Source organism: Podarcis cretensis, assembly GCF_951804945.1.
Source record: "Podarcis cretensis genome assembly, chromosome: 5".
Taxonomy (NCBI): domain Eukaryota; kingdom Metazoa; phylum Chordata; class Lepidosauria; order Squamata; family Lacertidae; genus Podarcis; species Podarcis cretensis.
The window spans coordinates 23818763-23833130 of record NC_137174.1 but is presented as its reverse complement, the minus strand read 5'-3'; the positions used below and the strand labels follow the sequence as shown (position 1 = coordinate 23833130).

The 14368-nt window shown below is 39.7% G+C and overlaps 1 protein-coding gene across 1 annotated transcript in view; it reads left to right on the top strand.

Annotated features, from left to right (window-relative positions):
• Positions 1 to 14368, top strand: part of PARG (poly(ADP-ribose) glycohydrolase) — a 76795-nt gene that overhangs the window by 25278 nt on the left and 37149 nt on the right. The window lies entirely within an intron of this gene.

Genomic DNA, 14368 nt, shown 5'->3' with positions numbered 1-14368 from the left:
CTTGATCTTTCTCTTTCTCCAAACATAGCTGAAGAGGCCTTTTTTAATTATTATTTTTCACCTCTCTTGCAAGCCTGAGTTCATTATGAGCCTTGGAGAAATATATAAACTGTGAAAGGAGCTGGTGGGAGCACGATTTCATGCTTTATTTAAAAATTAGAAGTTTACATTTTAAAATGAAGAAAATACATTCTTATTATACACTCTCATAAAACATTTGAACTTTATTTAAAATTATGGAAATCATTTAAATGAAGCATTGCTTGTCAAGTAAGATACACCTGAGAGATCATTGCAGTCTGGGATTGGCAGGAGACATATTTTAGCTTTCAGAAACAATTAAAGAGAGTCAAATTAACCTCTGTCGGTGTAAGCTGTCTCCTCCTTTCTTTTCCAAGTGTCAGTCTGTGGTTTTGATAAATGTCAAATGTTCCTCCCCTCCCCTCAAATATGGCTCTTTCCTGCATAATCCAATGAGATTTCCTCCCCCTACTTCCTCTGAAGATTACCTTGTCTTTTTCTTTGCTTTTTCTAATCAGAAAACCCTTCTAAGATAGTGGCTGCATTTTGACAGCTGTACATGTTTTCCTAGTGGATTCATTTCATACAATAACTGAAGTAGAGAATGGGTACAGCTTGCCATTCTCCTCTTGTGGTGCTGGTAATTCATTTTAACAACTTGTAAGAATAGAAAATTTATGTGTAAAAAAACAAAAACACTAAATAACTTGAGCTTACTGACAAACTTTCAGTGTTTAGAGCAGGGAATTGGTGCTTTTCAGATATTTGTTGGACTATAACTCCCACCAGCCTCAGCAAGTACAGTGGTACCTCGGGTTAAGTACCTAATTCGTTCCGGAGGTCCGTTCTTAACCTGAATCTGTTCTTAACCTGAAGCACCACTTTAGCTAATGGGGCCTCCTGCTGCTGCCGCGCTGCCGGAGCATGATTTCTGTTCTTATCCTGAAGCAAAGTTCTTAACCTGAAGTAATATATCTGGGTTAGTGGAGTCTGTAACCTGAAGTGTATGTAACCTCAAGCGTATGTAACCCGAGGTACCACTGTATTGCCAATGGCGGCAGATTATGGGAGTTGTAGTCCAGCATCATCAGGAGAACATCACACTGGTTTAGAGGATGCATTTGTATTGTGCTGGTGGTCTTGAGTATTTCCTTAACCTGAAATGTTAGAAATTGGAATTAGCATTATTTGTGGGCCAATGCATCCAATGCCCAATAAGCACATATAAGCAATCTCAACCGATTTTCTCCATTTACCCTTCCTACTGTAGCCCCATATCCCAAAACTTGCGTTCGCTCAGGAGAAGCTTTTCAGGGAACTCAGGAGAGTGTAGTCTGGAGAAGGGAGGAGGAAACTCCTCTTGGGCAAGCCATCTCTACGCTCATGCTGTCTTGGATACAACCAAGTGATATTTGATTCAGGTTTCTGGAGTCACCTTCATGGCTCTTGGCTTGCTCAGATGGCTCTGCCTCCAATCTCAAGAAATGACCCCAGGCTGAAGCGTTTTTTACTCAGTGGCCTCTGCTAATACGTGGTCCATGTAGACTAGGCTTTGTAAATGGACACTTCATTGACTGTGGATAGTAAGAATTTTCTCCATGAAACCAGGTAGTGAAGCTTCTGTAAAAATATTTTTAGAATGAGCTGATCCTTTCTTCCTTTTTTGCTGTCCAGTCAAGTGACTGCTTGAAAGCCAGGTTGAGGATTAGCAGGGCATCAAGGGCTGCTGGGGGAGTTTCCAGACCAGCTGGCTGTTGAACATTCATATAAAACTTGCACGGAGGTTATACAACGTCATCTGCTTATTGAATAGTCTTCCTGACACATTTGTGTTGTGGTTATGAGGCATTGCCAGCTGGTGACGGTTGCCCCATACTTTCCAGTGCAATTTCCCATCACATTTCTTATTGGACTTCCTTCAGTTAGAAAATTGATGGGATAATTGCGCTAGAAGATACAGGAAAATAACCAGATTTTATGTGAATAGATAATCTGTCTTAATAAAGACAGTCTGGGGCTGTCTGTTGAGATAGGAGAGACAGTGCTAGCTGAGAACACACTTTTACGTCAAGTTCTTTTCTAGAATCACATTTATGATGCCTATTAATTTTGTTTGATTCTGTTCTGAAATGTGTTAAAAATAAGGAATTTCTTTCTGATGCAGAAATAATCATATGGCTTAAAATAATTTGAAAGCTATGCTATACTGAGAAGCAGGTGACTGTCGTTTTGGGGGAAACTGTAGTCAGTTTTCAAACAGAAAACAGCAACTCATTTTGAATGCAGCAGACAGCCTTTTTCCTGGAATTGTATTTTGTATTCATTTAACATAGCAGGAGAAACTTCCTTTTGTTAAAGAATGCTGTGGCAGTAAATGGCCACATGTAAAGACAATTCCTAATCAGTCATGGCACTTAGTTTATAAAAAGTCCAGTAAGCAAAACCCCTTTTATTTTTAAAAGTAGGGAAAGTGTGTGTTTGAGCTTGCGCAATTGCAACTGGTCTGAGGGAGACATTCATCTTCTTAAGGGGAATATCAATCAGTTAGCAAGCATCCTTTGATTTAAAATGGGGCAGACAGAGGAGAAAGTGAAGCCATTTTTGTGTGGTGCAGCGTGTGCTTAGTTTAGTCTGTCAAGATTACAGTGGTACCTCGGGTTAAGTACTTAATTCGTTCCGGAGGTCCATACTTAACCTGAAACGGTTCTTAACCTGAAGCACCACTTTAGCTAATGGGGCCTCCTGCTGCTGCCGCGCCACTGGAGCACAATTTCTGTTCTCATCCTGAAGCAAAGTTCTTAACCTGAAGCACTATTTCTGGGTTAGCGGAGTCTGTAACCTGAAGCGTATGTAACCTGAAGCATACGTAACCCGAGGTACTACTGTACAGTTTAAAAACTCACACCAGCATTTCTGTCCCATGCTATCTTTCCTTGCTTCTCCTTTGTGATGTCAAGTGTGCTCAGGGTTTGCATTTTGGAGGATCAGTTTATAAAATTATGAGATCATTACTTACGGTGCTGCTTACCAAGCCCACTTTTACTGCACGATGAACATTTTTTTTGTGAAGCTGCAGGTCACAGTTGTTCGGCCTAGAGCTGTTAACCTCTTGTTTATAATATGCTGAGCTCCTTGAGTCCTCAGCACAGTCCTCAAGTGTAATCTGCCTGAGCAAATTCCCATTAAAATGAGCAGGACTCTTGCTGATACAGGTCTTTGGTGATCAGAGCTAAAACTAGGTTTCATGTAAGCAATCACTCATGTACTAACCTTGATAAGACTCACCCAAGTAATTTCTCTGGTGAGTGGCACACGGTATTGTGTAAACAAGGTACCTTTCCTGAGAAATAAAATTTGCTTTAAAATGAGAGTTTTAAAAAATGGTATCTGTCAGTATTCTGACATCCCTTAGGTGGTAAGATAGATATAGTCTAGGTTTTATACCATCATACAACTTTGTTTCAAAGTGTAGGTTGCTCAGAAGATGAGACAACCAATACAGTTTTATAATAGGATATGGATAAAAAGTGGTTGGAAGTGTGTGTGTTGGGCGGCGGGTTATGAACAGTACTGTAGTGTTATTATATGTGAAGAAAAAGTATCAAACAGCCCCTTTTCCTGCAGGTTTCAAAAAATACCAGTGTCAGTATTCAATACAGTGGTAAAAGGTAAAGGTAAAGGTACCCCTGCCCGTACGGGCCAGTCTTGACAGACTCTGGGGTTGTGCGCCCATCTCACTTAAGAGGCCAGGGGCCAGCGCTGTCCGGAGACACTTCCGGGTCACGTGGCCAGCGTGACAAAGCTGCATCTGGCGAGCCAGAGCCGCACACGGAAACGCCGTTTACCTTCCCGCTGGTAAGCGGTCCCTATTTATCTACTTGCACCCGGAGGTGCTTTCGAACTGCTAGGTTGGCAGGCGCTGGGACCGAGCAGCGGGAGCGCACCCCGCCGCAGGGATTCGAACCGCCGACCTTTCGATCGGCAAGTCCTAGGCGCTGAGGCTTTAACCCACAGCGCCACCTGCGTCCCCTTCAATACAGTGGTACCTCGGGTTAAAAATTTAATTCGTTCTGGACGTCCGTTCTTAACCTGAAACTGTTCTTAACCTGAAGCACCACTTTAGCTAATGGGGCCTCCTGCTGCCACTGTGCGATTTCTGTTCTCATCCTGAAGCAAAGTTCTTAACCCGAGGTAATATTTCTGGGTTAGTAGAGTCTGTAACCTGAAGCATATGTAACCTGAAGCGTATGTAACCCGAGGTACCACTGTAGTTGAATCCTGAAGGTAGAACTTGAGCAGTAATTGGTGACAAAGGGCTGCTTCATACATTATGCTGTGGTACCTCGGGTTACAGACTCTTCAAATTACAGATGCTTCAGGTTACAGACTTCACTAACCCAGAAATAGTACCTCGGGTTAAGAACTTTGTTTCAGGATGAGAACAGAAATCGTGCTCCGACGGCACGACGGCAGTGGGAGGCCCCATTAGCTAAAGTGGTACCTCAGTTTAAGAACAGTTTCAGGTTAGGAATGGACCTCCAGAACAAATTAAGTTCTTAACCCGAGGTACCACTGTACAGCAACAAACCTGATTTGCCAGTGACTTCGTTGGTCATTAGCAGCAATGAGCCTTGGGTTCACGTACTCCCTCTCTAGCTGCTTATTGAGTGAGGAACTGGGAAGCTTGCTTTAATTTGAAAGTTGGAATAAGTATTGTCTGAACCTGGACACACTAGTTAGTCTTAAGTATGATGGGTTGAAGCCGTGGTGTTTGATGCTGACTAGCTTCAACCAACCATAGTTAAGATTAACCACATTTTAGGTTTCAGACAGAATACTCAACTGTGGTCAATTTACAGTTAAAACTTCTGTACCACAAGAGGGGAGGGGAGAAACACAATTCTGACTATCATGCATGTAATGATAAACAACATTAAGTCTGAATAGATCCACTCAGTAGCTGAGTAGTATCAGCTTGCTCTGATAAAGGTACCCATATCATATATGTGCTCTCAGATACCTGCTTGTTGCACCATGTGGCAAGTCTAAACCAAATAAGCCCTTGCTTTTAGAGGTTCAAGATCCAACATAACTTCCTATTTTGGATCTGGCTGAGCTCCATGGCAGTATATAAATTCATTAAATAATAAAAATAAAATAACAATAAACCCTTTTCATTCTTAAGTGACTGGTGGCCATATTTGTCTAGGTAGATGCTGCAAGAGCAGCCTCTGGAGGCTGGTCCTTAACAAAGCTATACATGTCCTTATTCTTAATACCTGGTGCATTTATTCTAATGTGAAGTGCTAGTTTGCTAATTGATTAACTTATTTGCTGCAAGTAAATGAAAGACCGTTTTACATTCAGGCAGACCAAAGCAGGATGAAGCAGGTGTCAAGAGACCTTCTTATTTGCCCAGGCATTTTAGATTGTAGTTGATTGTTCTGGAATTGTGTTCTGTTTTTAGTGTTTTGTCTTGTTGTATTTTGTATGTTTATTTGTTGGTTTTAATTTTTTTGTACGTGGTGTGAATTAATTTTATTTGCAATTCCGTATACTGCCCTGGAATCCTTTGATGGAGGTGAGTTAAAAAGAAATAAAATACCCATTTTAAACAGAGCAAGTGCAGTTTTTATTTGTTTTCCAAACCTGTTCTCTGAAACTGTTGGTTGTGGATCTGTTTCAAGGGGGAGGTCTCCTGTGCTCTTACTGCATTTACTTCCAGAGCTGCATAAGGGAAAGGTTGAAGTGTTGACAGCTGTGACAAAGTCCAGTGCTATAATCTGTCACCAGATGAGTGAGACTATAGAGTTTGTGGCAGTCAACAAAGCATGGCAGCTACTATTCATGTGTCAGTTTTAAAAGACAGGAAGTGCTACCCAAAGGAGAAGAACTATCAGAAGCTGACAGTCTTATAGATGCTTAAGGTTAAATGTCTTTCTTTGAATTAAATTTATATGTATTTGTTTTATATTGCCTCCTGAAATCCAAATTCAACCTTTAACATTCCAATATGTTACTACTTGGGAATATGTTTACTTTGGCAGAACACATTCACAGTTTTGAATTTATCTCTTACAATTAAAGCCTAGGGGCTGTTAAAGTGCTATTTTACAGCCTAAACACTCTTATTTGATGCAATTTGTGTAACAAAGAAATCTGTTTCCAAAAATAGGGATCACTGTGGAAGTATGTAGGTCATACATAAATAAACAGAAGACTTATTAGAATATTGCAAGAACTGTGCCATAAAATTTACAAGTCTTCATCCATGAAGAAAATGCATGTGGATGCCAAGGAATGCATGGATCTTCTTGTAGCCCCCCCCCCTTCAAGTCAATGTTCATTGGCATGGGTTGGTCACACAGAGAGTAATAGCTTTTTGGCATCTGAAATCTTTTGCATTTATTTATTTGGCACGTTTGTATTTCACCTTTCCTCCAAGGAGCTTAAGGTGGCATAAATATTTTTCCTTCTTTCCCCAGCTCCACTTTATCCTCACAAACAGGATTTGAAGGTAGAGATAAATGGCTTTCTCAGGGTCAGCTAGTGAGCTTCATAGCTGAGTGGGGATTTGAACTCCAGTCTCCCTGCTCCTAATCTGACATTTCTAACCACTTCCCCACACTTGTTCATCTCAACTGACAATTGAAATTACTCTTGTGTCCTATGCCTGTAGTTGAGAGCAATGAGGAATTTTAGTGCGCTCTTACATTTTGTGAAAGCTTTTGGATCAGTTTGATAGCTTCTTCATTTTCCTAACTGTTATGATTTCTCTATGCAGATACATCCCCCCCTAAAATTACTTTGAATTAATAGACTTTCTTAACTATGTGCCTTGTGCAGGATATGTTATTGTTATTATCATCTAAGCATCTTACAAATATTATAAAGCAACACAGCTCCTGGCTTGCAGTCTAGATGATGATTTGTGAAATGGAGAAGAGAAAAACCCTCAAATGAAACCTTAAATCTAATAGTACTGTTCCTTCTCAATATTATGTGGTTACCAGCTGTTGCAAGCCTAAAATTCAAAGCGTAGTTTTCTAGGCTATGCAGCTGCAAAATATGAAGTTGTAATTGTGTGGTGCATGAAATGTTCATAAGATAAAAATCTGATTGTTTTTCAATTTATTTTACTGGTATTTTTAGATGGTATCATCTTCCATTTCTTCCCTTTTTATTTTTGTTCATGTTGTCTGATTAGATTGTGAATAGAGCCTTGTTCTTTTTATTGTTTGTCATGCTTGAATGTTGTTGTTTTTAAGGTACAGTACTTGATAGATAGACATTATTCAATGTAAGCATAAGCCAGTCAAGTTGGGTTGTAGAGAAGAGGGGTTTGGAGGGACATTTTCAAGGCTGATGATGAAAATTTAAAGACTGGGGAGGGGGCATCTTAATACCATCACCAATCCTTCCCCATTTCTCTCCCCCCCCCGGCCCCCGTCCCGGCTGCAAGGAAGAGCCAAGTACAGCAGGCTGTCTGCTTGAGTGAAGAGAACCCCAGTCCTTAGGGACAAAAACATTTGGTGTCATTTGTTCTTGGCTGCTAGGTACCACACTTTCTTGGTGGATAGTGTACTGTACACCTATTTGAAAAAGTAGCAGGACTACTTTGCAAAGCCTCCCACAGCCTTCCCCTGCCCAAAGCAAACTGCCTCCAGGGTCTGAAAATATAGTTGGGAATACTCTGTAACCTAGGAACTGTGCTTCCCTTCCCCCTAACCTTTTGGATGGGGGGGGGGGGCATAACTGTGGTGGGGCACTAGTGTTCACCTCTCCTTCAAAATAAGTCAGAGTTCTTGTCTTTGGTGTTCATTGGGAGTCTAGAACTATCCTCTCCAGACATGAAATTAGTTAAAGACTATAGTATTTTCTTATCTCTCTTCCCATAACATTCCATATTTGTGTAAGCTCTCAGGGCCACTTCTGGGTTTTTTGGTAATCTTTTCCCTTTTAATTTATGAACTTCTGCATATTCAGGGAGTCAACGTCCTTATTTTGAATAGCCCTGTTTTGCTTCCAAACTGATGCACACTCCAAACATCTGAGTGGGTTATTAGAATAATAGCCTTACTTTTAAACTTCAGGAATGTTAAATATTCAGGATTGAAAATGTCTGGTCTTGATTTCCAGGTTGTATATGAAAATCCACGTTATGTTCTCCAGGAAGATGGAAGAGTTGAGTGCCAAGAATGGTTCTTACAGACTTCCGGTCGGCGCCAGCGCTTAATGGCGGTCCGAGCCTCGAGCTCCGAGGCAGGACTGCTCCGTTAGTTCGGGTCTTACCCGCTACGGCAAGCGGGGGACCCCTAAAATCACAGGCGCGGAGCCTGTGAACAAAGGAGATTCGGTGGGCACCCTTTGCGCCCCCCGGTACTGTGAGGGAGCCTTTTTAAAGGCTTCTGAGCGGCATCGGGGTAAGCGCGGTGCTGAGAGTCGTCACCCAGCTAGCGGAGTGAAGCCGCGTCGCCATGAGCGGAGAGCGCCGATTCCTTCCTGCAATTGGAATTTGACCACAACACCCGTGAGTAAGATTGGAAAAGTAACGGGACTTTAAAAAAAAAAAAAATTGGCTGAAAACGGGAAAGGCAAAAATTAAGGAAGTCTGCCTCCCCGGAACTGCAGAAGGAATAAAGCAACGAAAATCAAGCTGCACTTAAAGGGAACCTTTCTAATTTTTTTAAGCTGTCAAACTGACATCGGACTTAAAACCTCCCCCCAGATTGGCAGGAGAAGGGGGGAAGGGATTGGAACGTTGTTAATCTGCTGGAAAATTAATGGAAAATTAAGACCTTCCATTGCCAAATCCCTTGGGGTCGGGCTGCCCAAACAAGACACCGGGACGTGGACTGTCAAACTTTGAGAAGTGGGGACTTGTTTGCAAAAAAGTTATCGGACCTTAGATGTACTTTGCTGCATTTTGGCCACATAGAAAAATAGAGACATTACAATTTGGACATTGGAAACTTTTGGCTACTGTTATACTCCCTTGCTTCTTTGTTTTCTTCTATCTCTGCCATTTGGATACAATTGAATGCTCCCTCTAGAGGGCTCTATCTGAAACTGTTGCACTTGAAAAAGTAACAGTGGGATTTTCCACTTGGGAATCAACTCTGTGAAAACGACCTTGAGGATATGAGTGCCCCTACAGAAGAGATAGTAACAAGGCAGAAAGCAAAACAATCTCACAAGAAAAGGGCCTCTATATCAGGAACTGCAGCTGTGCAGGAAAAAACACCAGCTTCTATGGATCCTATGACTCAGGCTCTACTTAAAATAAATCAATCCCTGGAAGCATTGACAAAACTTTCGACAGAGAATTCTAAAAAATTAACAGAGTTGACAACAAGGTTGGATGTGAATACGGCTAGTGTTGCATCGAACACAGATTCTATAAATAGATTAATTCAGGAAAGTTCAGAAACACGAAAGATTGCAGAAAGTGCAAAAATAACGGCTGAAGAGACAAGGGAAAAATTTGGGCCTATTATTAAAAAAGTGAATGAGCATGATGCAGCCCTCTCCTTACTGGAACTTCAACGTAAAGAGAAGAATTTAAAATTTAGATTGGTGCCTGAAGGGGAAGGGGACAACCTTGTGAAATTTCTCACAGAGAACATCATAACTTTTTGGCAGGAGGAATGGGAGGAAGATGAGGAACTTGAGATAATATCAGCCTTTCGACTGGGTAGAAGGCAGGACAAAAAACCAAGGGACTGCCTAATTACATTGAGATCAAAAGAAGAAAGAGATAGAATATTGAATTTGCATTATCAAAAGGCATTGGTGATCCAAAATTCTCAGATACAGATTTTTAAGGACATTCCTAAATACATTTTAGAGGTGAGAACATATTACAAGAGTTTAGTAGACCTGCTGAAGAAAAACACTATACCATTCAGATGGGAATTTCCACAAGGATTGTCCTTTAACTTCAATGGAAGGAAGATTAAAATAAAAACAATTCAGGACAAAGAACTATTTCTAGAGAAGTATCTGGAGGATCTGCAGAAAGGAACCGTGGAGGAGAGGGAACCACCCGATATAGCAAATTTGTCATTTGGACTTTCACTACCACCATCGGAGGAAGAGCAGAAGCTTGGAGCAGTTGGAGGAACAGCTACCTAAATACAAAATGTCTCTGCAACTCCTTAGTTGGAACTGTAATGGTTTGAACCTTCCTCGGAAAAGAAGACAGGTTTTTCACATTTTGAAGAAAGAACAATTAGACATAATATGTTTGCAAGAAACCCATATTGCCAGGATACACAGGAAATTATTAATAAATAAGAGACTCGGTCAAGAATTCATCTCATCAGACAAAGTAAAGAAAAGAGGTGTGGTGATCTATGCAAAGGAAAAGTTGGCTCCAAAATTAATATTTAAAGATGAACAAGGAAGATACCTGGCAATTGAAATACAAATTCAAGGAGAAAAGATATTAATTGTGGGAGTCTATGCCCCAAATGAAGGGAAGGCTGAATTTTTTAGGAAGTTGCATGAGACATTAGTTGACTTTTTAGATTATAAAATCCTAATGATGGGAGATATGAATGGAGTTGTCTCAACAAACATGGACAAAGCACAGAGACAAGTGATCTCGAAAGAAGGGAGACTACCAAGGATCTTCTTTGAAATGACTGAAACAATGGACTTGATTGACATTTGGAGAACAAAGAATCCTTTAGAGAGAGAGGGAACTTTCTTCTCAGAAGCAAAAATGACATGGACAAGAATAGACCAAATTTGGATTTCTAGCAGTCTGGCGTCAAGAACAAAAAAAGTAGAAATCTGCCCAAAAACGTGCTCCGACCATAATGCGGTCAAGATGGAGATGAAACTAACAACAACTGGTTCCTCTAGATGGAGAATGAATGACACCCTATTCAACGACGAAGAGATCCATAAGAAGGCCCTTAAAACATTAAAAGATTACTTTGAGATCAACAGGAAAACAGATGTGGAAAAAAGAATAATTTGGGACGCAAGCAAAGCCGTGATGCGAGGTTTCCTAATTCAACAAAATTCTATTAAGAGGAAGCAACAAAATGAAAAGAAGGAAAAATTTTTAGAAAAAATAAAAGAAGGAGAGAAGAAGTTGAGGTCCAAACCAAAGTCTCATGAGATTTTGAGAGAAATAAAGTTTCATCAAATGCAATACATGGAACTCATGAACCAACAAATAGAATGGAAGATAAAGCAAATGAGACAAAAAACTTTTGAATCAGCGGATAAATGTGGGAAACTTCTGTCATGGCAATTGAAAAAAAGGCAGAAAATGAATACGGTAACAAGTTTAGAAATGGATGGAAAGATTATCCACAAACCCAACGAGATCAACAATTGTTTTCAAAGCTTTTTTAAGAAATTGTATGCACAAGGGCCAACCAACGAGCAAGAAATAGAAGAATTCATCAGAAAATACGGTTTACCAAAAATCTCAGAACAAAGTAAAAGGATCTTAAACGAGGAAATAACAGAACAAGAAATAGAGGGTGCCATTCAAAATATGAAATTGGGAAAATCACCAGGACCAGATGGCCTGACGGCCAAATACTACAAAATGCTGAAAGAATGGCTGATACAACCATTGAAGGAAGTTTGCAATGAAATTTTGAAGGGGAAAAAGGCACCTGAATCGTGGAAAGAGGCTTTCATCTCACTTATACCGAAAACAGAGACTGAGAAGAACCAAGTTAAAAACTACCGCCCTATATCTTTACTCAATGTGGATTACAAAATTTTTGCAGACATTTTGGCAAAAAGATTGAAAAGAGTGTTGGCAGAAGAGATTCATAAGGACCAAACAGGCTTTCTCCCAGGTAGACATATGTCAGACAATGTGAGGAACATTATAGACATTTTGGAGCTGCTGGACGTTGACATTAATAGGAAAGCAGTTTTGATTTTTGTGGACGCGGAGAAAGCCTTTGACAACATTTGTTGGACTTTTATGAAAAAGAATCTCCAAGGGATGGGGGTAGGACAAGGTTTTGAAAACGGTATAGGTGCAATATACTCTCAACAAAAGGCCAAATTAATTGTAAATAACGTGGTAACAGAAGAAATACCTATAGAAAAAGGTACACGACAGGGCTGCCCAATATCCCCTTTGCTTTTTATATCGGTCCTGGAGGTTTTGTTAAACATGATTAGAAAGGACCAGTTGGTTAAAGGAGTTCAGGTCGGAGTTAGACATTATAAATTAAGAGCATTTGCAGATGACCTAGTATTGACTTTGCAACAGCCAGACACTAGTACTAAAAGAGTATTAGAACTAATTGAAACATTTGGTCGAGTAGCAGGTTTTAAATTGAATAGACAAAAAACGAAAGTGTTGGAAAAAAATTTAACAATGGAAGAAAGAGAGAGTTTTCAGAATGAAACAGGTTTGGAAATTACAAAAAGGGTAAAATACCTGGGGGTAAACTTAACATCCAAGAATGTGAACTTATTTAAGGATAATTATGAAAAATGTTGGTCAGAAGTTAAAAAGGATCTGGAAATATGGTCAAGGCTGAAACTTTCCTTGTTAGGCCGAATCGCTACTATTAAGATGAATGTATTGCCTAGAATGCTGTTTTTATTCCAGACGTTGCAGATTGTGGACAAGATGGACTGTTTCAAGAAGTGGCAGAAAGACATATCAAAATTTGTCTGGCAGGGCAAAAAGCCCAGAATTAAATTTAAGATTTTAACTGATGCAAAGGATAGAGGGGGGTTTGCCCTGCCGGACTTAAGACTTTATTATGAATCAGCAGCTTTCTGCTGGTTGAAACACTGGCTACTTCTTGAGAATACTGACATTTTGGATCTGGAAGGGTATGACAACAGTTTTGGTTGGCATGCATATTTATGGTATGACAAGGTAAAGGTGTATAAAAGTTTTAAAAACCATATTGTAAGGAAAGCATTGTACAACGTTTGGATTAGATACAAAGATTTGTTGGAAAGTAAAACCCCTAGGTGGGTGTCACCAATGGAAGCTAGGGAAGTAAAAAAGCTTAATATGGATTCTAAATGGCCAAAATATCATGAGATCATAGAATACGATGGTGAAAGGGTGAAACTTCAGAGTTATGAGAAACTAAAACCTAAGGTTCGAGATTGGTTGCATTACTATCAGATAAATGAGACGTTTAAACAGGACAGGAAAATAGGATTTCAGAAAGAGAAGTCAAAATTAGAAACAGAATTGTTGGAACCCAATACTAAGAATTTATCAAGAATGTATAACTTGCTGTTAAAATGGAATACACAGGATGAAACGGTGAAATCAGCTATGATCAAATGGGCACAAGATATAGGTCATGATATCATGTTTGCTGACTGGGAACAATTATGGACCACCGGTATTAAATTTACTGCATGTAATGCTTTAAAAGAAAATATTATGAAAATGATCTACCGGTGGTACATGACCCCAGTCAAGCTAGCAAAGATTTATCATTTGCCTAACAATAAGTGTTGGAAATGTAATGAGACTGAAGGCACTTTCTACCACCTTTGGTGGACCTGCCCAAAGGTTAAAGCTTTCTGGGAAATGATCTATAATGAAATTAAGAAGGTCCTTAAGTGGACTTTTCCTAAGAAACCAGAGGCTTTCCTTTTGGGTATGGTGGGCCAAGTGGTGTTAAGAAAGGATAGGACTTTCTTTATGTATGCCACTACAGCAGCAAGAATTCTACTGGCAAAGTATTGGAAGACGCAAGAATTACCTACTCTGGAAGAATGGCAAACAAAGGTGATTGATTTTATGGGACTGGCCGAGATGACGGGCAGAATCCGGGACCAGGGGAAAGAGACAGTGGAAGAGGACTGGAAGAATTTCAAAATATATCTTAAAAATAATTGTAAAATTGAGGAATGTTAAGATGTCAGGGGGTAAGAAGTAAAGAATTGCAGCAGTAAACAAAAAAAAAAACTTAAGAAATATTTACGAAAAGGAATTAAGACAATGGACTTAAGGGTTGCTAAAGAATTATTAAACAAGGATGCAGGGATGGGGAGGTATGGGGAAGTCAAAGAAAAAAGGTTATGAACCGATGAGTATGAAGTTATATTGTGTTATATTGCTGTTTATTATCTGTGTGGAAAATTAATAAAAATTATTATAAAAAAAAAAAAAAAATGAGTGCCAAGAATGGTTCTTAAAGAGATTGTTGTGATGTGTGCACCCTTCTAAATTCTGAGAATCTTAATCTTTCATTTTAGTACATTCCCATGCACTTTTGTTGCAGAAATAAAATTTTAAAATATAGTGTCAAACATTTCAGGTTTGACTTGGTGCCAAACACTGATTCTACTCTAGCATTAGAGGCTGAACTGAAAGGGCTTCCGA